General features: G+C 45.5%; 1 long non-coding RNA gene across 1 annotated transcript in view; it reads left to right on the top strand.

The window, feature by feature from the left end:
- The window catches only part of LOC118498083, a 98,318-nt gene that overhangs the window by 59,236 nt on the left and 12,863 nt on the right, over positions 1-26,219 (top strand). The window contains exon 9 of the long non-coding RNA XR_004900613.1: positions 13,071-13,177. This is a non-coding gene — a long non-coding RNA (uncharacterized LOC118498083). The remainder of the gene's footprint in view (positions 1-13,070; positions 13,178-26,219) is intronic.

The raw sequence follows: 26,219 nt of genomic DNA, 5'->3' as shown, positions 1-26,219 counted from the left end.
AAACTGAAGTGTTCAGCAAGATTAGCAAAGCCCTGAGCTACCGAGCTGGGGAAAACATGAGAACCAGTTTCTTCTCTACAGGAGGCAAAGGTGATGAAAGATGCCTTTGCTCTCACAGGGGCATCGCCCACACAGGCCCTGATGGGCCTGGTTGCCTGGAAATTAAAGGGGCATACAACGTAGCGGCTCCGAAGTCGCTGGGAAAGGGAGGGAAGGGCATGGTGGCCCTGTGACTTCTTTTCTAGAATTTTCTCAGAGAATGCCGTGGCTCTACAAATGCTGGATTCACATGTAGTCAGTCCGACTTCAGCTACAGCCTTTTAAACTTGCACGAAGTCTCTGCATGCTGTTGCTCAGTTGTTCACGGAGGTTAAATTATTTGTGTTATTCCGGGCCACCCTGTAGAAAAGGCAGGAGGAACTAAGTAAAAATCCACAGAAGAGGATGGTCTCTTCCTGCCTCCTCTCTCCAGGGATTGGGACCTCATCCAAACAGCTCTCTTTTTGCCGAGAGGGGGGGAGAAGAGAGATCCCTTTATTTTACAATGGACAAAGAAGGTTCTTTTGTGGAATTTCACATGACGTGGGGTCCCAAATATGCCACCGATGAAAAGACGTAACAGATGGACTCTGACAATAGGAATACATTCAAGAAACTTAAAAAAAAAAAATCAGTGGGAAGGGGCTGTGAGTCTGGCCACTGGGGGAGCTGAGCCCAGGAAGCCACGCTGAGCTGGCGCTTTGTACCTTAGACAGGCAGGTTCGGCCGGCAGGGCTACACGCGAGCCTCTGAGACACAGACTGCGCTGGGGTGTTTGGTTGGCAGTGCTGTGGAGCTGAAGAAAAAAATCCTAAGACGCACAGTGCCAAAAACTATATGTGCCTTCAAGGAGTATCTTTCTAACAAATTGATCACTTTGATTACTCAGCAACAAGGCTTGTTATTTCTAAGGAGTGCCCTTTCTGTAGACGAGAATTTTTGCCCACACTTCCACATTTGTTAGGGAAGAGTTCAAAACAGACATGTGGTTGTGCCATTTTAATGCTATAAACCCTTAAACATGAAGGGCCTGCCAAATCTCTTCGGAAGATCTAAGCTATAAAAACACTGGAAATCTGTCCATCAAGACTCTGTCGACAGTAAGCACTGTTTAGGATTTTGTTTTAGCTCCGTGCCATCCTCGTCGGCCATGTGTTGCAGCATTAGCTGGGATGGGAGCCCCTGCAGCCCGCGCCGAGGTGAGGAGGACACACATGTGGAAAGAACTTGAATCCAGTTCTTCAGGGTAGTTTATGTGGCCATTGGGAAAAACGACAACCCAATGGCAGCTCTTTCTCGTCACTAGGCAAGAGAGCTCTGCACTTGGGGGTGGTGGGGGAATGAGGAGAGATGGGGGTGGGGGATTCTTATAGTGAGTCTGGGTCAATTTCAATGACAAGGAGCACAGGGACCAGGCCCTCGTGACAGGGAGTCAACCTCTTGCCTGCAGGGAAATTCATGGTGTTGGCTCCTCTCACTCCGAGTCACCTTAAGGATGTACAAAGCAAGCTCCTCAAGCACAGGGGCTGCTAGAGTGACTTCGGAGATGTTGATCTCAGTGCTGCCTTGTCTTGAACTTGATCTCTTCTATTTTCCCTTCTTTTCTTCTACACTTTTATTCCTCTTTCTTCCCTTCTTTTCTCTTTATTTTTTTTACTTCCCTCCCTTTCTTTCTCTTTCTCTCACTGTCACTTCCCTTCTTCATCTTGAGCTACTGGGGACTCTAGAGTATAAAACACACGATCTGCCCTAACCCGTGTTGCTCAGTTGGTTGAGCCCTGTCCTGCAAAGGAAAAGGTTGCTGGTTTGATTCCTGGTCAGGGCAGACGTCTAGGCTGCATGTGAAAAGCAACCGATTGATGTCTCTTTCTCTTGCTTTCTCTCTCCCTCCCCCTCTTGCTAAAAATAAGTAAATGAAATCTTAAAAAAAAAAAAACATGACCCTTGCTTCAAAAAGGTTACAACACGCTAGGTAAATGCGGCTAACACAAAACGGGTCTAACACAAGGACGGCCACTGGAGCTCCTTTTGCCTTTCTGCACCTATCACTTGCTAGTGGCTGCCTGGAGCCCCGTGTGGAGAGGATTCTGAGTTCAGAACTGGGCCCAGAGGGAATGAATGCCCTGACCAACTAGATGTGACAGCAGAGGACACGGCGGGGGGGGGGGGGGGGGGGAGCGGGGAGGAAGAGCACTCATGGCGGAAACTTGCCATCCTGGGTCTAAATCAGGGTCTGTCAACCGTGGCACGATTGACATTTGGACTGGAGAAGTGTGTTGTGGGGGCTGCCCTGCGCATTGTGGGATGTTTAGCAGCTTCCTTGGCCCCTACCCACTAGATGCCAGTAGCACCCCCACAGTTGTGACAACTAAAACTGTCTCGAGCCATTGCCAAATGTTCCCTGGGGGGTAAAATCGCCCCGTTTGAAAATCATTGGTCTAAATAATTATCACAGGACTAAATATAGGAAGTAAATGAGAACGTTAAGAGGGCTGGAAGGATGCAGAGCTGCAGGGAGGAGGTGAGGCTGCGTGGGAAGTGTGACAAGGGAAGAGAAACTCACAGTCTCTGTTGTCGCCTGATAGGCTGTGCACTGTGCTACGTCTCCACAGTTCCAAGGTCATGTCTGCCACGTGCTCAGGACCCTGGGGGAACAGAGCCTTAGGTCACAGTAGGACGGATTGAAGTTACGCTGTAGATTACCTTGTAAGATTGGTGGAACTCGGGATCGTTTTACCTGTGCAGGTGGAATTTTCTCCGCTGGAGGTTGCAATGAACAAGGATGAAGGTGCTCTTTGGGCTCATTAGAAGGCGCATTGGCCCAGCAACAGGGGGACAAGGATGACGTTTCCTGTGCAGCCCTGGGAATCTTTGATAAGGAACAGGACGCGGGACCCTAGGAAGATGAGTGAAACTGGAATCATATCCATTACAAACTCCCTTTATGGGAGGTGAGTTTATTCACCTTCAATTTCCTGACCTGACCCAAGTGTTGGTAAACAACGACCAAAGACTAATATATTTGATAAAATAAACCAGTGGCTTCAGGACACGTGCAATGTGTCCGAATCCATTCCCGAGTGTGTTCCCTTTTGGAACTGGGATTTAGCCCAGGTTGTCTCAGGGAGCATGTGACGCAGAGGGGAGGGCTGGTGTGACTTGGAGCTCTGCTCCTGCTCAGAAGCAGGAAAACAAGGAGCAAGTCATCTCACCTCTCTGACCTCCACGTTGGTATCTGTCAAGTGGGGGTGCTATTTCCTGCTTCACAAGCTTGTCATGAGATGATGTCGATCAGATGCCGTCTTCAGGGACTGGTGCAAATTAAGGGGCTCCACAAGCATTGGTTACCTCCCATGCCTTGCTCACTCGGAGTCTTGCAGTCATTCTTCTCCAGTAGGTCAGGGAAGTGCGTGAGGGCACACGCTGCTGGTGTCTGATACAGATTTCCCCGAAGCTGCCTTCTGCCTCATTCTGCCCACTTTCGGAACACTGGTGGCTGATAAAACACGTGTAGGCTACAGATCAGGCTGAGAGTTTGGGTGAATGTGTATGAATTTAACCTGAGACAGTAGGTCCTCTGGGCATTGCTGGTATTTGGGAGGCAAAATCTCTCTTCTTACCCTGTTCAAATCTCTGTACAATGGGAGGGCATGGGCTACAATGATTTTTTTAGCATAATAAGGTATGTTACAGTGAGTAAAAAAAACAAAAGTCATCTCAAGGACCAAAAAGAGAAAATACATCTATCACCTTGAACAGTTTTTTTCCAGAAACTCATAAAAATGAACCATAACAACCTCAATATTCAGAAGGAAGGGACCTCACTAAGGGCGTTAAGTCCAGCTCACCCTCTTCTCAGATGAGGGCCTGGGGCCTGGGAGCAGGGACTTGCCCGACTGGCATGGGTGTCTTGCTGGAAGCAGCCTTGGGGCTGGAGCCCCGGACTCCCCAGCCTTCCCATCTGAGCGCCCAGCCCGAGCTCAGCGCCATCCTCCCCACGCTCAGCCTCTCAGCTCGTTCTGGCCACACGGATGAAAGGTGTTTACGGGCTCCCGCCCTGCTTTATGGATTCAGTCCTGTCTGCCTAACCAGGCCAGGTCCATGCACTCATCCAGCACCGCTTTAGTCACCTCCAGATACATATGGATTGTAGTCGTTTATCACAACTCAATCACTTACCGGCTCCGAGACGGCTCAGAGGGCAAATTACTTAATCCATCTGAGCTTCTGTTAGTCAACATTCTTCAAAGGAATAGAACCAGTAGCACATATCTATCTGTCTATGCATCATATACCTATTAATTAGAATTGGCTCACAAGCCCCAAGATTTGCAGTTGGCACACTGAAGACCCGGGAGGAATTGATTTTTAGTTTGAGTCTAAAAGCAGAAAAAAATGAAGGTCCCAGCTCGAAAGGCCGTCAGGCAGGAGGAAAATCAGTCTTTTTGTTTTATGCAGGTCTTCAAGTGATGAGGTGAGGCCCACCCACACCAGGGAGGGCAGTCTGCTTTACTCTCTCTGCTGATGCAGATATTAATCTCACCCCAAAACACCCTCACAGACACACTCAGAATAAGACTTAATGAAATATCTGGACATCTGATGGTCCTATGAAATGGACACAAAAGATTAACTTTCACAAGCTTCGATCTCTTCATTTGTGACATTGGGGTAGCACTCATACGTATAGGGTTCATGAAAAGACCCCTGTTTGACCTCATGGTTTAATGAAAATAAAAGTTAATGAGAATAGAGTACCCTTGGAGTATCTCAAGGAACACTATATTGTTACTATTGTTTTTGTGGACAGTGACTACAGGGAAAGGCTGAGTTCCAGGCAGGGGGAGATGAGAGCACTGGGGGGCACAGGGAGAGAGGAGGGGTTGGCCTCCCGGTTGTGTGACCAATGTCACAATCACACAGGGCCCCGCATTCAGAAAGGTCCTGTGCTTGGTTTAACGCATGGCTGTTGCTATCTCCAAGTGCTTACTAATTTTTTAACAAGGGGCTCTGCATTTTTATTTTGCACTTGACCCCACAAATTATAAAGCTTGTTCTGGAGTGAGAAATGGGGAAGTTTTAAGAAATGCTCAAAGAGGTGTTAGGGAGCTCTCTGGGCCTGTGCCGCATCCTAGGTCCCCACCCTCTCCTGCTGAATTCTGCAGATGTGAAAACTGCCACAAGACATTTATTTTTAATGACTTGTTATGGGCTTCTTAGCAATATATCTTTGGGCATTAAGGTGTGGAGTCAGGGACTTAAAGTGATTGATGCCTTCGCTTCACACAAGGGGTCTCCCGCATTCACCTAGCACTAGGTATCTGCTTGGGAAATTTATGGGTGCTCTTGGCAGCCTAAGCGGCCATCAAATATTAATCAAAAATATGTAATAACTAATATATACTTAAAGAATTGAGGAAAATTAATATTCAAGGGAAGCATTCAGGGACCCATAAAAATAACAAATGCTGAAGAGACTAGTCAAGGTTGGCAGGTTTAGAACTCACCCTGCTCCTCCACTTGCCTGGAGATTCTGGGTTTGCTGGCTGAGCCTCACGTGCCCAGACGGCCAGAAGGAAGGGGGATTCATGTGGATTCTGTTGGATCTGGACTCCTGCTAACGAAAGAAGTGAACCCCAACGTCCATACTGCATTGCCGCACCCTGCCTCACTTTTCTCCGTACATCCTTCTCATCCCACCAAATAGCCCCAATTGGCAGCCAATTCTTCTTTTTTATTGCAGTTTACATTCAATATTATTCTGTATTAGTTTCAGGTGTACAGCAGGGTGGTTGGAAAATCACGTACAGAGCAGACCCCTGCTGCTTCAAGTACCCACCTGGCCCATACACGGTTGTCACGATGTTATTGACTGTGTTCCCTGGGCGGCAATCTCCACCTCTGTGACTGTTCTGTAAACACCAATTTGTGCTTCTCAATCCCATCACCTTCCCCAGCCAACCTCCACCCCCCAGCCCCTGCAGCATCTGTTCTGCGTATCTATGAATCTGTTTCTATTTTGTTTTATTCCTTTTTTGCTCATTAGATTCCACATATAGGTGAAATCATATGGTATTTGTCTTTCTCTGTCTGGCTTACTTCATTTGGCATAATATGCTCTAGGTCCATTTATGTTGTTGTACAAGGTAAGATTTCATTCTTTTTTATAGCCGAGTAGTATTCCACAATATAAATGTACCACAGCTTCTTTATCTACTCGTCTGTTGATGGGAACTTGGGTTGCTTGGCTGTTGTAACTAACATGCAGCCAGTTCTTTACACAAGGGGCTGTCTTCTGGCAGCCCCTTGATGTAAGACTCTGTCTTATCTCTATATTTGCAACATCTAGGACAGTGGCCCCACAAAGCAATAGATTGAATCATACGATATTCCCACTTTTGTAGATCAAAGATGCACAAATAGCGATTTTATGTGACCCAACTTAAAAACTGCTAAAACTGCACCCCACCTTTTCAGCAGAAAATTTTCATTAGAACTGAATTGCCTCCTCAGAGCAGGCTGGGAAAAGTCCCACAACTCCCAGTTCCAATGGCTGGAATTTCTGATCATCCCGTAGGCAACAGACACATGTCCAGAGGTTTGCTGGAGAAGACTCATTTTGCCTATCTTTAGCCAAAATAAAACCACGCAGAATGGACCTGCCTGGGGACAGGCAAGGTCCATTCCATTGTCCCCTCTGGCTGATTTTTGGTGAGCATTTCTGTTGTCCCTTCTTCCCTCTCCTATTTCTGGTCTTCAGCTCATTCTCATGACCGCCTTTGCCTCCTCTGCCTACTCAGGCAGCACTGGGTACGCAGAGGAGATCAGGGATGTATTTTCATCCTGCCGTGTGTGCTCTCTCGACACTATCCGTGGGAAGACAGGGGGGCGCGCCCTCACCGGGTCGCTCCCCGTGCCTCTCAGAGGAGCGCAGAGCAGCAGACCGAGTCTGCTTGGAAAGGGATGGTCTGTTCGGGTGTTGGCCCACCACGGCAGTTGCTGGTCTCTTCTGTTATTGTGAAAAATCAGGAGCAGAGCCTGTCACTTGTCATCTGTTCTTCGACTGCAACCAACTTTTCTTCCATGGACCATTTGGTGCGACTGTGAATGATGGCTCTGGCTAAATGACACCCTCCTGATGGTGGGGTAAACAGAAGTGATGCTGGAACAGGCACCTTGGATCCAGCCTGTGTTTTCGGAGAGCTGCTGAAAGGGCCTGTGAGTGAGAGGAATGCGCCGCTCGCTTGGGCTGAGGTCTTGCGTGCGCCCCTGTATTCTCCCTGAGCTACCGGGGGAGCGGCCAGGCTGTCAGTTGGGGAATGAACCTGTATACACTCACTCGTACCAGAGTTTACACATGCGTGAAATTTCAGTATCATTTAGCTCAGTTGTCTCATTTTCGTAGCCTCTCCGAGGCCGAGAGAGGCCAAGTGGCCGGTCCTAGGTCACACAGCCAGCACTGGCAGGGCCGCTGTGCGTGCCTTGTACTCTGTGTGCGTACATCCCCACACAATTTCCTGTGTGCTCGGGTTCCATGGCTTTCGTGACGACTGTCTGGTTTCTGGCTATCAGAAATCTTTCTGTGTTAAATGTACACATTAGTTCTAAAGCTTAATTTAGAAATATTGAAATGGGAAGAGCATACATTGAAAGGAAGTTCGGAGTACTGGACAGAAAAGTAAATTCTGGATTTCAGAAAGGCTGGGCTCCAATTCTAGCTCTGTCTCTCACTTCTGATCTTGGGTGAGCTACTCTCCGTGTCTCCCAGTGATCACCTTGGGGCTAAAAGTAGTATCTGTTCCAAGGATTGATGAGCCATTGAAGTAACACACGTAAAACACTTGCCACAGCTCCTGGCATAGGCGGTGAACAGTAAATCTGGACAATGACTATTATTTGTATATGTGTTTGTGTACAGATATTGTGTCTGTGTATGAGGGAGCTGGGGGAAGTAATTCAGAGGTGGTAGCAATGCAGTTTTGGGGATAGTTGCATGGTTCTTGGTTTCAATTTGCCTGTGAAGACATTTTCTGAGTTAATACCAAAATCTATCTATTAATAAGATAACATTAGCTTTCGTATCCTTGTGCCCCTTTTCAAAAGCATCCTCTTTCAGAGTCTAGTAATAGTTCAAGGAGGTAATTTGTGCAAAGTGCACTTTGTGCATATATATTTGCTTTGCACCTACCTGGCACATAGTAATTGCTCAGTAAACACCAGCAGCTCTTACTATTATACAGTCTATTGCAGAGTTGTACGAGAGAGAAAAGAACAAAATATAGTAAATTTTACAAACAGCTCTTGGTTCATCTATCTATATGGCCTATTAATTTCCAAACATCTTTACAACCTACTTGGGAGAAATAGGATGTATTCTCTCCATTGTACAGACGGAGTACCTGAGAGTCTGAAAAGTGACATCACCCACAGACGGTGACCCAAGGAGTCAGGGCCAGAACCAGGCCGGGAATACAGACTTCCTGGCTCCTGACCCAAGTTCCCTTCTGCCACGCAGCCTTCACCGGGAGGCTGGAGGGGCCAGGGAAGTGTCTGTTTCGGGGCTCTCTCAGTTGCCCTTGGAAGTTTATCATCTATCGACTGAATGTTGACCCAAAACACACTGATTCCTGAGGAGACCTTACAGGATGTCCTGTTGAGACTTTATCTTCTTTTTTTGTCAGCACTTTGCTGGCAGATTAAAATTCAGTGGACCCCATTTGTAGGAAGTCTGATAAAATATTCTCATCTCAATTGCAAACAATTTCTCCATCTGCCCCTTGGCTGAGAGGATCAGACTCAAACACCCTTGCAGGAGGGGGGAGTGGCAGCCGGCAGAGGAAGGTACAGGAAACGGCAGGCATTTGTGTGTGGACTCAATGTCTATCTACCTGATCTCTTGTCTGAGGGGGCTGACTAGTCAGCTCCATCACGGAGCTGGTTTTTCATCACCAATTTGACTGAGTCTGCCAAAAATGACTTTTGCTTATTATTTGGTATCTTGTAGCTGCAGCTCTGCAGATGCAGTGCATAGATCTGTAAGAAAAACAACAGATTTGGGGTTGGGTTGTGGAGCATGGATGGGCTAGGGGACGAAAAGACTGCAGGAGATAGGAAGCGAGATCAGGAATGCTGATTTGGGAGAGATGATCCTGTTTGCAAGAGACTTTTTTAACACCCACTGGAGCAAAGCAATGCTTTGGGGGTGAATAGAAAATTCAAAAGACATGATCTTAGATTTGAACTGGTAAGAGAAACATTCCCTCATTTGGTCATTCCTGTGAAGTGCCTACTATGTGCCAGGCAGTTTGCTAGATCCTGGAGATATACTGGCAAACAGGGAAAACATGGAGACCTCATTCTTGGAACTTACATTGTAGTGGGAGAGACGAACACGGGAAATGTGCTCACAGTTTGGAATAAATCCTAAGAAGGGAATAAAGAGGGTGTTGTGATAGAGAGTATCGGGGTGGGTGGCTATTTCAGATGCCCTAAAGAAGAGCAGTTTAGGCAAGGGAAATTTCAAATGCAAAGACCTGAGAAGAGACATTTTGGCACTTTCTAGAAAATACCTGGAAGATGACACAGTTGGATGGTAGTGGGAGAAAGATGACGGACTCGAAGCAGGAATCTAGAAGAGACACGACAGTGATTGGACTAGGACGCGGCAGTAGGGTGGGAACAAGAGGATACATTCGAGATCTTTCCTGTGGACCGTGGAAGGTCGGGAGGTCAATGGGCTTGGCTGAGGGACTGGATATGAGAGTCAGAAAACACCCAGGTTTCTGGACTAAGAACTTGGTCTATGGTGGTGCCACCCACCGTGACAGAAAGCCCAAAAATGGATTATCTTTGCAAGGAGTGGAACAAAGAATTTCAGTTGGAGGTTGCATCATGTGAAGGGAATGTCCGAGCAGACAGGCTAAGTATATTTGGTGGTTACATTGGTCTGGAGCTCAAGAGAGGTCTGAGTTGAAGACACGTAAACTATTAATACAGAACGAAGTAAAGAGACAAGTAAAGGAAGTGCTACGTGTGTTTATAGAATAAAGACATGAATTCAGATTAGAGATATATAGATGATTTTAGGGACATGTCAAGTTCAACAAAGACCATAAACCAAGGAACAGGGAGTGGATAGAAAGAGAACTGGAAAAATGCCTTTTTTATATGATGAAAAGAAAAGGTTGATTATTAGTAATATCAAAAGAACTATACTTCTAAATAACTCCTCTTCCCTAGAGAAGTTAACTGGGAGAAGAGGCCAAGTGAGGTCTGTTCCATCATTAAGAAAATGAATATTCAAGCCACGGACTGAGAATGAAAATATTTGCAAGATATAAATGTGGCAAAGATTTCATATCTACAATATAAAAAGAGCTCCTACTAACCAGCGATAAGAAGACAACCAAGAACAATTAGGCAAAAATCTTTTCATCTGCTTCTTGCTGTTTGTAGATGAAAAACCATTAGTCACCAAGGAAATGCAAATTAAAACCGTAGTGAGCCACCATTTCACCCACAGGAAAATGGCCAAGTCCAAAAAGACTTCAGAACTACATGTGAGCAACCAGGACTTTGATGTATCTGTGGGCTGGAGTGTAAAACAACCCAACCACTTAGGAGAACTACTTGGTAGAGTCTTAAACAGTTGAACATGTATCTACAACATGGCCCAGAAATACTAAATTCAAGGTATACATTCGAGAAAAATGAAAATATGTGCACAAAAATGACATGCAAAAATGATGATAGCAGTCTCAGTCATTCATAATAGCCACAGATTGGAAAGAACCCAAATTTCCCCTGACAGGAGAATGGATGAACATAATCTATTCGTGTGGTGGAGTACTCTTCAGTAGTACAAAGAAACAAATAATATCTCAAAAATATGATTTGAGTGAAAGAAACCAAACATTTAAGAAGCATGTAATCTATGATTCCATTTACATGAAGTTCTAGAACAGACAAAATTAGCCTGTAATAATAGAGAGTGATTGCTGGCAAGGCACAGAGGGAAATTTCTGGGGTGATGGAAATGGCCTATAGCTCACTTAAGTGGTGGTTACATGGGTGTGTACAATTACTAAAACTCATTGTACTGAATGTTCAAAATCTTAAGGTCTTGCCTTTTATTGTTATGCAATGTATACTTCAGTTTAAACATATCTGGATAGTCTAGCTCCAGGGCCTACATTCTCAAAGTTCTTCTCAATATTAGGGGCAAAAATAGGAGTGACCACATGGTGAAAAATGATTGAAATAAAATGGATGACTCTAACTTGGCAGATTCTAACAGTCTTGCTTTCTGAGTTCTGCACAAAGCCTCAGCCCATGGCTTCTCCAGTTGATCTGTGTTCATGCGGGCGTGTTGATATGTTGCTGAATTAGAGACCCAGAATTGTGTTTGTGGGTAAAGCGTAATACGACCTGCATCCACGTAGCCCTGACTGTGTGGTGGGACCCGGGTGGGCCATGTTTCCTAAAGTAGCCGGTTGGCTTCCAAGGGACACGTGTGTTGGCTTCTGTTTCTCTGGTTTCCTCCACGATGTGGCTTTGCTCTGTCGTGGGGTGGATGCAATCTTCACTTGGTGAATCAGTGGCTGAAGAAATGAATGATGACTATCAAGCATGTGACACTCTAGATGAGTATAAAAACTGTCTTATTTCTCCTTTTAAAATAAATATTGCCATATATAAGGCATCTTTTTAAAAAAATTAACAAAAAATTCCAAAGCTTTACTGGTTTCTCTTCACTCTCTACAAATAGAAGAGTGGAACAGGGAAGAAGACATAGAAAATTAAATGGTCTCATTTTCTGTCCCTTAGACTTCTGATTTTAAAGGCCAGACTGATAACAACTGGTACAGTGGTTGGACTTTGGATTATTAAAAAATATTTTGCAAGAAATAAGCTTGGTTTATATGAACCAACAATGAGATAACCTACTTTGATAAGAATGACAGCAACAGTTGACATTTCTGAGGGAAAACATTAACCAAAACAAGAACCAAAAAAATCCCTTCCAATCTCAAAGGCAACGGAATATAAAGGAGATTAAATTTAGCTGCAGTTGCCAACAGAGAGAGCTTTTGGAAGACATGTTTCATGAGGACTTTTTAGCAAAGTTTACCAACTGTGAGTATTTTTTGCATGGCAAATACAGTGGCAAAATAAAGCACTTAATGATTTTAAATTTAAAATATATTTATAGAAATAAAACAGAATTAACCTGGATCAAATGCTTTATTCTTTGACTGCTTCTATTAACACTATGAATTACTTTTGTGATGAAAGAGAATAACTTTAACTAAATCACTGTGTTGAAAAATATGATGTAATTGATCATTTGTGAGTCAGCAACCTTAAAAAGAAAATCTATTATAATTGTTTACATTTGGTTTTAGATGGCAGAGGAAAACTGGTTAGGTATTTGGAAATTTATATAAAATTAAATTTTATGTTTTGATTCTAAAATTTAAAAGCCTAGGAAATATGTATTTATTAAATATTTCTATAAAATGTAATAATTAGTTTATTGTACATTTAATGATGAAAATAGAGGATGCATTTTATTTGTCTCTGTCTTTCCTGGAATTTATGATTTCTTGCAAGAATACCCAGTCTATCGCAAAATAGAAAACAGATATTGTTGTATGAGGGTATAAATAGGACACCGGATGGAAATATGGTAAGAGGAAACGTTTTCGAAAAGGGAGACTTTACAGACACACAGACTTGAACGTTCCATCCTATTCAATTGACATTGAACCACAGCTTTGGTTTTGACTTTCCTATGGCCAGATCAAAAAGAGGAACACAATTTATTGAAGTGACCTGTAACTAACGATATATAATTATAATTAACGATATTGACCTTAAGCCAAGAGTACCCTAATCAGGAAAAATACCACAACTCTATGGCTAAAAGAGGTGTGTGTTACTTTCAGGAAAATCAACAACACAATAGATAATGTTCTCAACAATATGCACCTTTACTAAATGGAATTTCTGTTCTGAAATCTCGTCTCCAGGGTCAGCTTGAAGGAGGCATCGCTGTCTCTGAAGAGGCCACGACCAGTGAGACTGGATGGGGCTGTGAACCACCTGCAAAGGCCTCCAGAACATGCTCTCGTGTAAGGTGAGCCGGGAAGAACCTGGGGCATTTTCTCTGACGTGAGTCTTCTGTGAGGATAGCGGATGGTCGGCTTTAGGCACCGGCTCAGAGAAGGAGAGGACCAGCAGACTTTGGGCGAAGATGTGGCACCTGGTGAAGGGTGGGAACTGGCCGATGGCCGCAGTGATGGTGACACCCCCTGGTCCCTGAGAGTCGGTCTCCATAGGTGAAATGCTGCCCTTGGGCTTGGCAGCCTAAAAAGACTTGACTTCGCCTTTTACTGATTAGGGATCATAAACGAAATCTCTTAACTGCTTGTTGTCCATTCCCTCACCTCTACAATGATACTGGGGAGGGGAAGCTTGTCCCCCTCTCCTGATATTTCTCTCCAGGTAGAAGGTGTGGATTCTGGACCTTCTTCATCTGTTGCTCCAGGGGAATGACTTATCTGATTAGTCCGTTTAGGAAAAACAGACTGAACATATTTGACCCACCCCTCCTCCTTTCCTTCTGGGGAGCTATTCACCTGCTTCGGGAAGCAAGAGTTCTGTCCCACCGTACACTGACCACACCATGTTCATCAACACGCGTGTGCCCAGGAGAGCAACTCTGTCTAATTCCGGACCTCTCACGTCAGTGTCCTTCCAGGGGGCATTTGTTGGTGACAAAGATTTTATTTTGGCTTCCGTCTTCCATGCCTTTGTCTTATTTATCCATTTGTTCAGATCTCCGGTGAAGAGGGGTGCTATTTATTGGCCCTCTCCAGAGAAACCCCAGCAGGGTTGACTATTGTTTAATCATGCCCATTGGCACAGTAGGGGCATGGCAGTTACGCTGTTGGTTATTACTTTGTCGGCCACCCCCCCCAGACTCCCTCCGTCTGGAGGCATAGTTGAATAATACCCATCTCAACCCCTGGAGTAAGACAACAGTCTCTGACACCACGAGACAATCAGCGTCAGGAATTTTCCCACCAAGTTCAAGAGGCCTGCAGACACCTGCAACTGTTCTTCTTGCACAGCTGTTTTTCTGGGGCGACCTATCATGCCTGGCTGCACGGAGGGACCCCATTCTCCTGGCTGCAGAGGTGATCACCATCTCAAGATTCTTTCCAACACTGTCACCAAGCCAAAGCCTGTTGGTGAAAAGCCTTGCCGGTCTCCAGGTGAAAAATATGGGGTCCCTAGGAGCAGGTGCCGGATTCATAAATACTAGGAATGAGCAAGAGTTAAAGGCACCGAGGGTGGCATGGCAGCCTCCCTGGGCAGCTCTGGTTGTTGAAGAGCGGGGCTGACACAGACCTCGTTTCTGGAAAGGCGGTTTCCCAGCACGGCTTCGTGTGCCTTCTCCATCTGCTCCAGAAGCATTTTTCTGGGCACTTTGACAGGAGGCCTCCAAATAAAAAGGGAAAACAAAAAAATTGCATTTTTTTTTCACATCTCCAAATACCTACAGCTCAGGGATATGAATGGAAAACACTTATCTGGTGACCTTTCCGGCCTACTGCAGGAGGAGGAGAGAAAATGAAAAAACAAAACTATTAAAACAAACACTAAAGGCACCATCTTGTTTCTTTTCTGTCCTTGTTTGCTCTTTATTTAAAAGGGAAGGAAAAAAAAGAGATCTGGTATTTAGACCAACCTGCTGACAGACAGTTTGCTTTTATTTGATTTGCACTTCATTTGCATGAATAAAAAGTAGAGGGAGAGTGTTGTGACTTAACAGTAATATAAAAAAGCTATTATAGGGCCTTGATCATTAGCTTCTTTATCATAGGGCAATTGCATCTGGCTTTTAATCACCAAATACCATTGAAAACATTCCCTAAAGCCATGGAGATTGACAGAACATACAGGTTCCTTCACTGTGGGGCATGCCGAGTCAACTTCCGACTATAAAATTCACCAGATCCCCAAATGGAAAGAAAAGTGACTGGTAGATAAATTAGACTGTCTACCCACTCAAGGGCAAAGGGGGAAGGGCAGTATCATCCATTAAAGCCGGAAACCTTGGGAAGGGAGGAGGAAGGGCACTGCTTCCCTTGTCCCAAGGAAGCTCCCCGCTCCTGCTCCTTTGCCATGGGTGGGACACAGGAGACCTGGGGACTCACCTGCCAATGTTGGTGGTTCCTCCCCAGAGGGCAGGGGCCCTTGCCTGGCAAGTCCACTCTCTTCAGTGTGCCCGAAGGTGGTGAGAGCTGCTTCCAGCGATCAGGGCATTGAACTGGGAGGTATTCACGACTGGGAGGGGTTCTCTGTGCAAGTATTTGGATCTATCCTAAGGCCAATGTGAAATGAATTTGTGAAGCTTATAGGTTTTCAGTGGTTCCGCATTTTCATTCCAAATCTTTTTTTCCTTCTTAGCAGAACTATCTCAGTTTTGTCTTTCATAGGTACGAGAACTGATAATAACATGAAGTGTTATCCCTCCTAAGATTGTTTATATTTTAACAGGCAATGAAACTGTCCCTTGTTTTTTGAGAGCAAGCCCTCAGGAAACTTCAGGACAGTGGGTGGAGAAAGGCTTGAGGCAGAGGAGAGAGGTCTACTCAGGAACTTTTAAGTCCCACCACACACGGATCATTTCCTAGCTTTCTAGGTGCCAGGAATACATGCTGATGATGAGAAAAATGGCTGCATTTCAAGTTTAATTAGTAATATTCACTAGGCTGTGAGTTCAGCTGTGTGTAACAAACTCAAAATAACAGTTGCTTAAACAAAACGCAAATATCTTCCTTGCGGAGCAGTCTGGAAGAAGGTCCTCCACCGCCCATATGGAGACTTTGCTCTTTGAGATCTTTCAGGGGCCCTCACCTGCCTTATCCAGGGGTCCTACCACCGTATTCACCGTGAAAACAGTAGGAAGCGGGAGGTATAGGGAAGGGAGCGCATTTTTCCCTTTAAAGACATGGCTCCAAGTTGCATGCATGGCTTCCACTCACACCCTGTTGGCCAAGCCTTTCTCATAAGATCAAACTAGCCACAAGGGGGGTTGGGAAATATACCGTCTTTATTGGTGCAACCAGGGGCCATGGGTTTGCGTCTGTGAGAGAGAAGGGGAGATGGTTCCTGGAGGCAAACTAAGCACCATGATGGGCAGGTTTGAGGCGGGGCTGTAGGGAAGCAGACGTGGTTTGCTTGGGGAAACAGAAAGGGGCGTTTGGGTGGGGCTGGGAGATGAACCGGGCGGTGAGAACTCTGGATGCTCATTTTCCTGAGACTTCACTCCCAATAGTTTGGTATTATGCTTTTAGGATGGCTTCCAATCTAACGTGTTCAGCACCAGATGCCCTTGGACTTCTCAGACTTGTTTTCAAATTTGGGTTAAGAAAATGTAGTCACGGTCTTTAGTCAAATGATTCAATTTAATAACCAGTGAATACCTCAGACATGTAAGGTGTGGTAACACAATGCTGAGTAAGTTGCGGGGTCTGCCCTGGAAGTTTATGCAGATAGCAAGCAGGTGAAGAAGCAGAGGAGAAAGGGTAAAGAGCAACAGGTAAATGTACTCAGAGGCCTGAAAGAGCGCAGTGCATTGGACAAGTGAGAATAGTTCAGTATTGCTAGACTATGAAGTCCTCAGCCAGGAAGCCCCAGGATGTGGACGAGAGGGGCGGGCAGGAGCTGGGGTGGGGGCCTGCAGGTGCATTGGGCAATTGTTTTCAAGCTGCTCAGCACTTGAACCCTTTTTCAGTGTGTGGACCCTACATTAATGCATGAATCTTTTTTTAAAAAAAATGTGTTTATTTATTTTTAGACAGAAGGGAAGGGAAGGAGAAAGAAACATCAGTTTGTGGTTGCCTCTCCCACACCGTTTACTGGGCACCTGGCCCACAACCCAGGCATGTGCCCTGACTGGGAATTGAACTGGCGACCCTTTGGTTCACAGGCCAGCGCTTAATCCACTGAGCCACACCAGACAGGGCTACTGCATGAATTTTGGTGGGAGGCTGGGCTCATCTGCTTCGGAAAAGTTGGACTTTTGAAAGCCAGCTTTCCACTGCCTGGTATGGCAGCTAGGTGAGGGCATGTACCTTAGACCCAGCAGTCAGATGCCCCTCCCAGGCTCGGATTCTAGAACTAAGAGGAAGGTGCAGTAGGGTACTCAGGCCACTGGCTGTAGGGGCATTGAGAGCAGTGTCCACTGTCACAGGCGGCTGAGGAGTTCTGTCAAGCACAAGCAATGTCATTTTTACCAGGTGGTTCTGCAGGGATGGCTTTGCCCAGAGTCCTGGCTGTCCCAGTTCCCTTGGCTCTTGCCTGCTTTCTTACCTGACTCTTTGGCCTTTCTGGTGATGCTATGAATTGCCTTTCAATGAATGCCTTCTCTGGGTAGCTTTTCACGGATCATCGTCAGCCAGAGGTGGTTCCTCTTGCAACTGGGAATCCTGGATGTTATATGAGGGCAATGAGGAGTCTCCGCAGAAGGAAGCCGGACCACCTACCACTTGCCATGTACGAAGGGGACTGACATAATGGCACCAGTTACTTATTGAGCACATTCTGTGTCAGGCACTTTACCTAGATTATCTCTTAATCCTCAGAACAACCCCTGAGTAGACACCGTTGTTAGCATCCTCGTTTTATGCATGAAAAATTGAGTTTTCATCCCAGGGATGCTGTCTTCATTCTTCACAATTGAGAACAAAGCCCAGCCCAAATTCACACCCCACATTCCTTCCTTCAAGCCCTGTCCCAGTTGCCACTCCCCGCACCACGAGATGAAGTCCTTCATCAAGTTCGCCCTGAGCGCTGGATGACTTTTCCCCTGTGTTTTATTTCACCTGCACACGGTCTGCTCGCTGGTCCGCACAGTCAGGCGCCTGTGACCAGTCGTTCATGTCACCATAGAACGACTTCATAGCTCTCTGATACCTTCCTCTTCTAACTACAGCATAGGCCCCTCGGGGGTTCCTGTGCCGGCTGGCTGTGCCTTTCACTAGGAGGTGATGCTTTGAGGATGTAAATGTGACCTTGCAGCATTGCTGTGGGAAGGGGTGGTCTTCCAAAGGCCGTATTGTAACAACTGGTTCACAGAGGAACTGGCCAATCAGAATAGTCAATGGCTGTAATATCTGGAACGTCTGTACCACGCAGATGACTGCATATTAGCTCTGGTTGTAAATTAAAAAAAAAAAAAGAAAGAAAAGAAAAGAAATAATGGACGAACTTCTTTGTAAGTGCATAGCATGACGAACATTCCAGACGTTGTCTCTTTTAGCTGCCACAAAGCCTAGCGTGTTCTCACGTGTTTGGTAGGTACTTAATACATCTCTGAGCTAATGGGTGAACGAGTGGGACAATCAGCATCGTGCATTCCCCCAGCTGCCCACAGGTGGGTGTCAAAACTAGCAATTCCCAGTTTCGGTTGCATGATGATACCCTGGGCATTCTCTGTGATTATTTGGTGGTAAGGGGGCCATGACCTTAATTCTCCTACCATATTTAGCTTTGACTCACAAATTTGCACACAAAGTGGTACGTCATGCAACACCTTCCAGAAATGGAGACTGGGGACTTGAAATCAAACTCAGGAAGCTGGTGAGGCAGCTTGACTCTCCACTTTGCTGGGTCACCTGGCTCAGGAGGTGGTGATCAGTATCCTGCTATGCACAGGCCCAGGAGTGATCTGGCTGCCTAAGGGCTCTGCGTGGCAACTGTCCAAGGTAAGCAGCAGCTCCTAGAATCATCCAGCGGATCGGCCTCGGTTGCCCCAGAGCCCACCTACCTACTTGGCACTCAGAGCCTGTTGCAGAACGTTCTCTTTGCCCTTCTGTTTCGTCTTCCATTGCGATCACACGACAGCTGCATGAACACATGGAGGATGCTTGGCAGCTGCTAGACGCAGATGCTGGGCTCTGTAATGTACTTTCCCCCCGCTCCGCTGCTGCTTCTGAGTATTTCTCTGGCTGCCCGGATGTCTTCGTTCCTGCCTGTGGGAGGGGCGCACTCCAAGGTGCTAGTGGGGTGTGAAACCTTGGGGGATTGGTACTGCTGAGCAGGCACTGTGGCTAGGTCCTTAAGACAGTCTTTGCCTTTTCCACACTCAAGTGTCAGTTTTTAACTGTTTCGCATGCACATGCATGAGGAAGAATGATGTCAAGCTGGTCTGGAGGAAAATAACATTGGGGGGCTACCTTTTTTCTCTCCAGCCCCGAAGCCCCTGCCTTCATCTCACCCAGGGCCTCACTGTGCTCTTGTTGCTTTCTGATAGTAGTCCTTTTGTTTAACTGGCCTCCTTGCCTCTGCCTTGCCCCTTTTCTTCCACCTTCCGTGGTGCTACCGGAGTGATTTTCCTATAACCAAATCTGACCACATCTCTCCTTGTGTTTGGAATCCCCGTGGCTTGCAAGATAAAATCTGAACTTAGTGTGACTAAAAGGCCCTTCATGACTCATCTCTGCTGCAGCCACATCTGTTTTGACTGGAACAAATCAGCTGTTTCTTAACTCAGTCTCACACTTGTGTTTACTCAGGCTAGGAAATCCTTCCTTCTTCCTCTTGTCTGTTCACCTGGTTCATTTTGTCTGTGCCAGAGAAGTTTCTAGGGTGCTCTCTCCTCGGTGTGCCTTCTCCCTTGGCCTGATCCTCCATGAGCCAAACTGAAAAGCCATCTCCATAGAGGTAACCATGCAGGCAAAGCTGCTGATTAAACAGCCTACTGTGTGCCAGGTGCTGGGACACAAATGTGAAGAAGATACAGCGCCAGTCCTCAAGGAGTCCATAGACTGTTGGACAAATGGACAAAAAAGCCCACAATTAAAGCAGAGAAGGAAAGGCGCTCTAAGATAGAGCTAAATATAGGATGGTGCCGAAATGAGATTTTCTCCCTTTGTGCTCCTGTAACATCCTGAATTCCTTTTTTTAGCTCCATATAACGTAGGGTGTTTTCAGTGTGTCCGTCTCCCAATAACATCTGAGTTTCTTGAAGGCAGAGGCTCTGCCTTATTCAAGTTGTACCCCTCATGCCCACCCACCGCCCAGCACAGAACTCGGGAAACACGTGTTGGACCATGGCACCCGAATGACAAGGTCCACCTGGAGATGGCACCGTATGTCTGTCCAGGTGAGCAGCAACCCGAAGGAAGCGTCAACCTCCTGGGTTAAAGAATGCAGAAAAGAGCCCTGGCTGGTGTAGCTCAGTGGATTGAGCACGGGCTGGGAACCAAAGTGTCCCAGGTTCGATTCCCAGCCAGGGTACATGTCTGGGTTGCAGGCCATAACCCCCAGCAACCGCACATTGATGTTTCTCTCTCTCTCTCTCTCTCTCTCTCTCTCTCTCTCTCGCTCTCTCCCTCCCTTCCCTCTCTAAAAATAAATAAATAAAATCTTTAAAAAAAAGAATGCAGAAAAGGACATGTGGGAAATTAGGAAGCTTGCAGAAAAACAATTTTCTACTTTGTTTTAAAACATGAAAAGCTATCTTTCAAGAAGGTCCTCAGGCCTGGGGATAGAGAACCACTCTTCATCATATTTCTTCCTCATTTTTCCTCTCTCTCTCTCCTGAACCCCTATCCTCTCTTCTACTTTTCTCCCGCTTTGGTCAGAGAAAGTATCCATTAAAGACATTTGCATATTATTTACAAGCAATATTTAGGTACACTTAAAATAAATTGATTTTCACATCTGCGTCACAGAGAAATTAGAAAACTCTGACAAGCAAGAAGGGAAAACAACATATTGAGGAATCCCACCACCCAGAACTGCCTGAATTCTGCTGTTGATGTGTCGGTGCTTATCCTTGCAGACTTTTCTCTGCATTTATGTGTAAGAAAGTGTTTGAGTGAATCCTCTGGATGTAGGCCACCTGAGTCTGAGTCCTGGCTCCACCACCTACTCTCAGCTGGGTGACGTAGGCCGTGTTGCTCATCCTCTGTGTGTTTCCTCAGGGCTCAGTAGAGTTCACTCTAAGACGTAGAGCACTGTGCTGTTGTGAGAAGGAAGTATCCTACCATGTGCTTATAACAGTACCTGGTGCATAGTAAGCATGAATTCATTTAGTTGACAAATATCTACTAGGAGCCTATTTAATGCCAGGCACTTTTCTAGATATTCTTTTAACAGCCAAAAGATCCACCAATGTTATGCAGTTTTTATTCTAGTTTAACCACCAAATACATTAACGAGTGTTGTTATTGCAAAAAGTATCATATGATATATTGTATGGAGTCTGCTGTTCTCATTTACAACATCTTGCTATGTGTTATAACATTTTTCTGTGTCATAAAGCCTTACATTATTACTATAATAGTGAGACAGTATTTCAGCAACTAGATATCATATTTTATTTAATAATCTTCTGCTAGACATTGAAGTAGTTTCTAATTTTTCATAATTTCAAAGACCAGTATGATGGAAATCCTTATGTACACATCTTTATGCACTTACCTGTGCATTCCATCAAGATAGATAGTCTTAAGGGTGGAATTACAGATGGAGGGTATGCATGCGTATCGGGCTTTTGGTGGACATGGTCTCCTGGGAGGGTTAGCTACCAAACTGCAATCCCTAGCGCTGCAGGAGAGAGCCTCTTTCTTCACACTCCCATCTGAACCAATACTGAACTTTTCTAATTCTTTCTAAACCTTGCATATTAGAACAAAAATGGTATCATGTCATTTTAATTTGTATTTCTTTCACTTCTAGTGAAGCTGATTAAATTTTTTTTTCTATTCTTACTTGATGACATGCTTAGAGAGAAAAAGAAAAGGAGACAGAGGGGGAGAGAAGCATTGATATGAGGCAGAATCATCAATTGGTTGCCTGCCATATATACCCTGACCAGGGACCCAACCTGCAAACTAAGCATGTTCCCTGACTGGGAATTGAACCTGCAACCTTTCTGTATATTGGAAGATGCTCCAACCAACCAAGTCATACTGGCCAGAGCTGATTATATATATATATATATATATATATATATATATATATATATATATATATTCATGAGCTATTTGTGTTTCTTATTTCCTGAGTTGACCACTTGTGTCCTTTGAAGCCTCCATTCTGACTTTGATAAGATGATCTTGGATGCTGATTTAGAGTGAATAGGCTTTTTCTGTGGAAGACCTAGACCTGCATTAGGGTTTGTGAGGTAATTGTTTCAAGGGACATGTGCCCAGCCTCCTCTGCTCTGCATTTGCATTTGCCACTAAAAATATCTCACGTGTTATGAATTTCACTTTTCTGCATTTTGGCAGTGATGCCATTTTAATACTAATGAACCGTTTTTTTTGCACAACCATCTCAGCGAAAGCAGCAGCCGCTTGTGCACAGACTGAAAGATGCGAAGCGGTATCTGGTTGTGTGTGAAGAATGTATGATCTGGTGCACGCCTGTACTTCCCTCTACGGTGGGTGTTGGTATCGCTGAGTGCATGTGTGTGTCTGCCTATGTACATGTCTCTATCTTGAGCTGAGGTCAGGAAACAATACGTGTAATTTGGGGTCTCCATGAAGTCACACAAGTATCCTCGCATTTCTGCCACCTGAATCTATTAACCAAGGGACATTTAGTTCAAAACTTGTTACTTTTTAGGAGGAATGCCTAATTGTCCACCCATCCTCAGATTACTTCCTGAACTCTGAACTTCCTGAGCACGTGTGTTTCACATCTAAACTTACTCACGCATTGCCAAAGATGTGTCCTCAGTGTAACTCATATACAGTTTTTCTCATATGAGAATCCACTACCTTTGCTTGTGACCATTTGGAAGTGAGATTCCAGGCTTTATCACATCTCTCAAAGCAGGTCCATACCCCAAAGCATTAGTAGGCAAGGTAGAACTGACTGCACCTTCATGGGGAGACGAAGGAGACAGCGACGTGATATGACAGCCAGCAATAAAAAAAGAGCAAGATAGCAAGATTTCCCTTACTCTTCTCAAAGTTCCTCTTTAGTCATGGGCCTCTGGGCCTTCTTCTCCCTCTCTCTGAACCTTTCCATAAAGTAGCCACTGAATACCTCATTTCGTTTTCAGTGAAATTTAGATCTCTTCTGGATTCTGGTCAAAGGTGTCAGTTGATCCTAATACTCAGGAAAGCCAGCATTTTCTTTTTCAAAAAAAAAAAAAAAAAGTGAAACCTCTTTCTATGGGGGAATGTACTGCTTAGAAAAGTGAAGTTCTCCCCAAGTTTTCCTACCAAGCTTTTTCACCAGGATTTGTGCCTTCAACCAATTTGATGACCAGGACCGTGACTGCCATTCATTTTGTGTCCTCTCTCAGCTTTCATTTGCCCCCATGCTTCCTCCAGGCCTTTAATAAAGTAGGTTCTTGACCAACACTTGCCAGCTGGTAGGAATCTCCTGGTTCCTAAGTATATTCCCATGACTTAACCTAGCACTTACAACTTAGAGGGCACAAGAGTGCACGGACAAGCAATGATGGAGCCTTAGTCCATGTCCCTGCCTGATGCAGTGAGTGGGAGGCTGTGACTAGCTAGACCCTGTGGCTGGTGTGTCCACTGCTGTGCAGGGGATGGGAATCAGCTTAGCCCTTTACTTCCTTCTACTAGTGCATCTCTCTTTTTACTCTAGTTAGCTGGCAGGGTCTTCCTCTCTAATTCTTTTCCTGTCTTTCTCCATAAACAGTTGAGTCCATTCAAAGGGGTATTTCTAAGATCCATGCCCCAGAATATGACCCCCCTGGGACTCTACCTCTTACCCCAGCCATTGGTAATGTGGTTCTTCCCAGCCTCTCCTACACGAAACCTCGGTTGTCTGCAGCCTGCTTCTGGGGCTCTATCCCTCCCATTTCTCCATAGGCCCCCTTTGACCACACAAAAGTCAGGAAGGGGAAGACATCAGGAGACAAATGTAGAAATAAATTAATTGCATAGAGGGCAGAAGGGGTGGAAAAGGAATGGGGGAAGGAACAGAGGACTCCACAGAGAAGAAAGGTAGGCCTGTTCTGCTTGGAAATAAGGAAGATGATTGGATGACAGGATCAAATCCATCTGTTGGATTTTTTTGTATGGCTCCCTCTGTGCCGTGGCCTCTCCTCTTGACTTCTTTGTGCTACTTTTTTTGAGATGCACAAAATGAAAAGTGCCAAACAAGTATGAAGTGGTGGGAAGTGACTGGGACACAGAAAGGAATTTCAGGATATTGTTTTATCCAACACTTAAGGAAGTCTAGAGGTCAACCTAGAAGGTGGGGTTCCTTGCCCAGATGAAGAATGAGTCTAAAATCTGTGCAGGTAAAGAACTGTCCATCCTCCCCCGGCTAATGCTCGCTCAGGAGACCCTTCCCATGCCTTCTCTCCTCTGTCTCTCCACCAACAGTGGTATCTCATGGGATCAGAAGGGGCGGGAATGAATGCAAATGAAGACCAAGGCACCAAGGTTTTATAAGTTTTTCATGGCCACAGGTGTTTTCATTTTCTTCTCCAAAGACCTCTGACTGTATGAACTTCCCACCAGGCCTGAATCAAACTCATCATGTACCTCTTTGTCTCAAACCCATGCATTCTTTCAAAAAAAAAATGTGTTTGTGGTAAGAACACTTGACATGTGATCTACTCTCTTAACAAATTTTAAAGTGCACAATACTGTGTTGCTGACCATAGGCACGATGTTGAACAGCAGATTCCTAGAGCTTATTCGCCTTAACTGAAACTTTGTGCCCACTGGTTACTAACTCCATTTCTCCCTCCCCCTGACAGTGACCACCACTCTTTGATTCTATGAGTTGGGCTGTTTTAGATACCTCATATAAATGGACACATGGCAGTATTTGTCCTTCCGTGACTGGTTTATTTCACTTAGCATTCTATCTTCAAGGTTCTCAAGCCCATGTATTTAAGTCCCTGCCCACTCTTTTGTGGCAAGGTGTATGAAAGAACTCAAACAGTTCTTGCCCACCTCTGTGTTGTCCATGTTACACCCCCTCTCTGATAACTTACTGGTCTCCTGGATCCTGGAGTCCTGCTCCCTAAATCTGTAGTGCTCCCCTAATCTTCTCCCTGAGACCCCCTCAAGCCCTACTCCTGGCCCATTTGGCCCTGTGAGCCACCTGCTCCCAGAAGCTTGCCTGCCTCTGTCTGCCCAGCTCTCCTGTCTGTCCAGGCATCTAACCCTCGCCCCTTGTCCTCAGACCTGCCCTGCTGGGGCCCCTGCCCGGCTGGACATGGCGCTTGCGATGGCTAAAAATAGGAGTTGTACAAAAGAACGGTGGGACCCAAATAAAGTCTGAAGCAGGAAATATAATGATCCTCCAAAAATATGATCCTGATGCTTCCACAGGAGCCCTGTACCTGCTTCAAAGCATGGGAGCTATCTTTATTTTGCATTCAAACTATCTTTTGGGGCCAGATTTCCTTCATAACACAGCTTATTGCAAAACGGATCTGAAACCCTAGGGAGTTTATCTGTAGTTGGGTGTGTGTTTTTTTTTCTTTCCAGTAACTGTGGGTCGGAGGTATTCCAGCCATTATTAACTAAAGGAATACTCTGTTTTATGACATCTAATCAGGTGGATGCCCCACTGGGAGAACAGATTGTGTCCCTTTTTCCCCCTCTGGACTGAGGAGATAAAGAGATAAAACTCATACTCTGTTTTATTTTTGTAAAAAAAAAAAATCGACAGCATAGTCCTCTGTGAGATCCTCACGTGAGCCTGCTATGCAAGGGAGCCCGGGCTCCATGGGAGACACCTAATGGCTTGTGAGAAGGACATTTTGTCCTCTGGCTGGGCTTCATCTGGTCCAGAAAAGTTCCTCTGCAAGGTCATCTCGGATGCTGGTGGTTGAGATGAAAATGGCAAAATCTGAGTGTGCTCTCTTCAGACGGTGTCGCTGCTTGAGCGGTCAAGTTCAGCCCTAGTTTGAAATTGGAGAGAACCCCCGGGCTGCAAATACCAGGTGAATCAAGAACTTCTCCGAGCTTCCATGTCCAGTTAGACCAAGTAGACCTAATCATGGCTGCCTTGACAATTTTCCGGGCCCTGGTGCCTCCCCCCAGGTGAGGGTGTACGTGAAACATCCAGCTCTATTCAAACGCAAGGCATTGTTGGGACCTTGGTTACTACGCAACTCAAGCATCCTCACCTTCCCTTTGGCATATTATATG

This window comes from Phyllostomus discolor, chromosome 14 (genome assembly GCF_004126475.2).
Source record: "Phyllostomus discolor isolate MPI-MPIP mPhyDis1 chromosome 14, mPhyDis1.pri.v3, whole genome shotgun sequence".
In the NCBI taxonomy this organism is placed as follows: domain Eukaryota; kingdom Metazoa; phylum Chordata; class Mammalia; order Chiroptera; family Phyllostomidae; genus Phyllostomus; species Phyllostomus discolor.
This window is presented reverse-complemented; position numbering and strand designations above follow the sequence as displayed.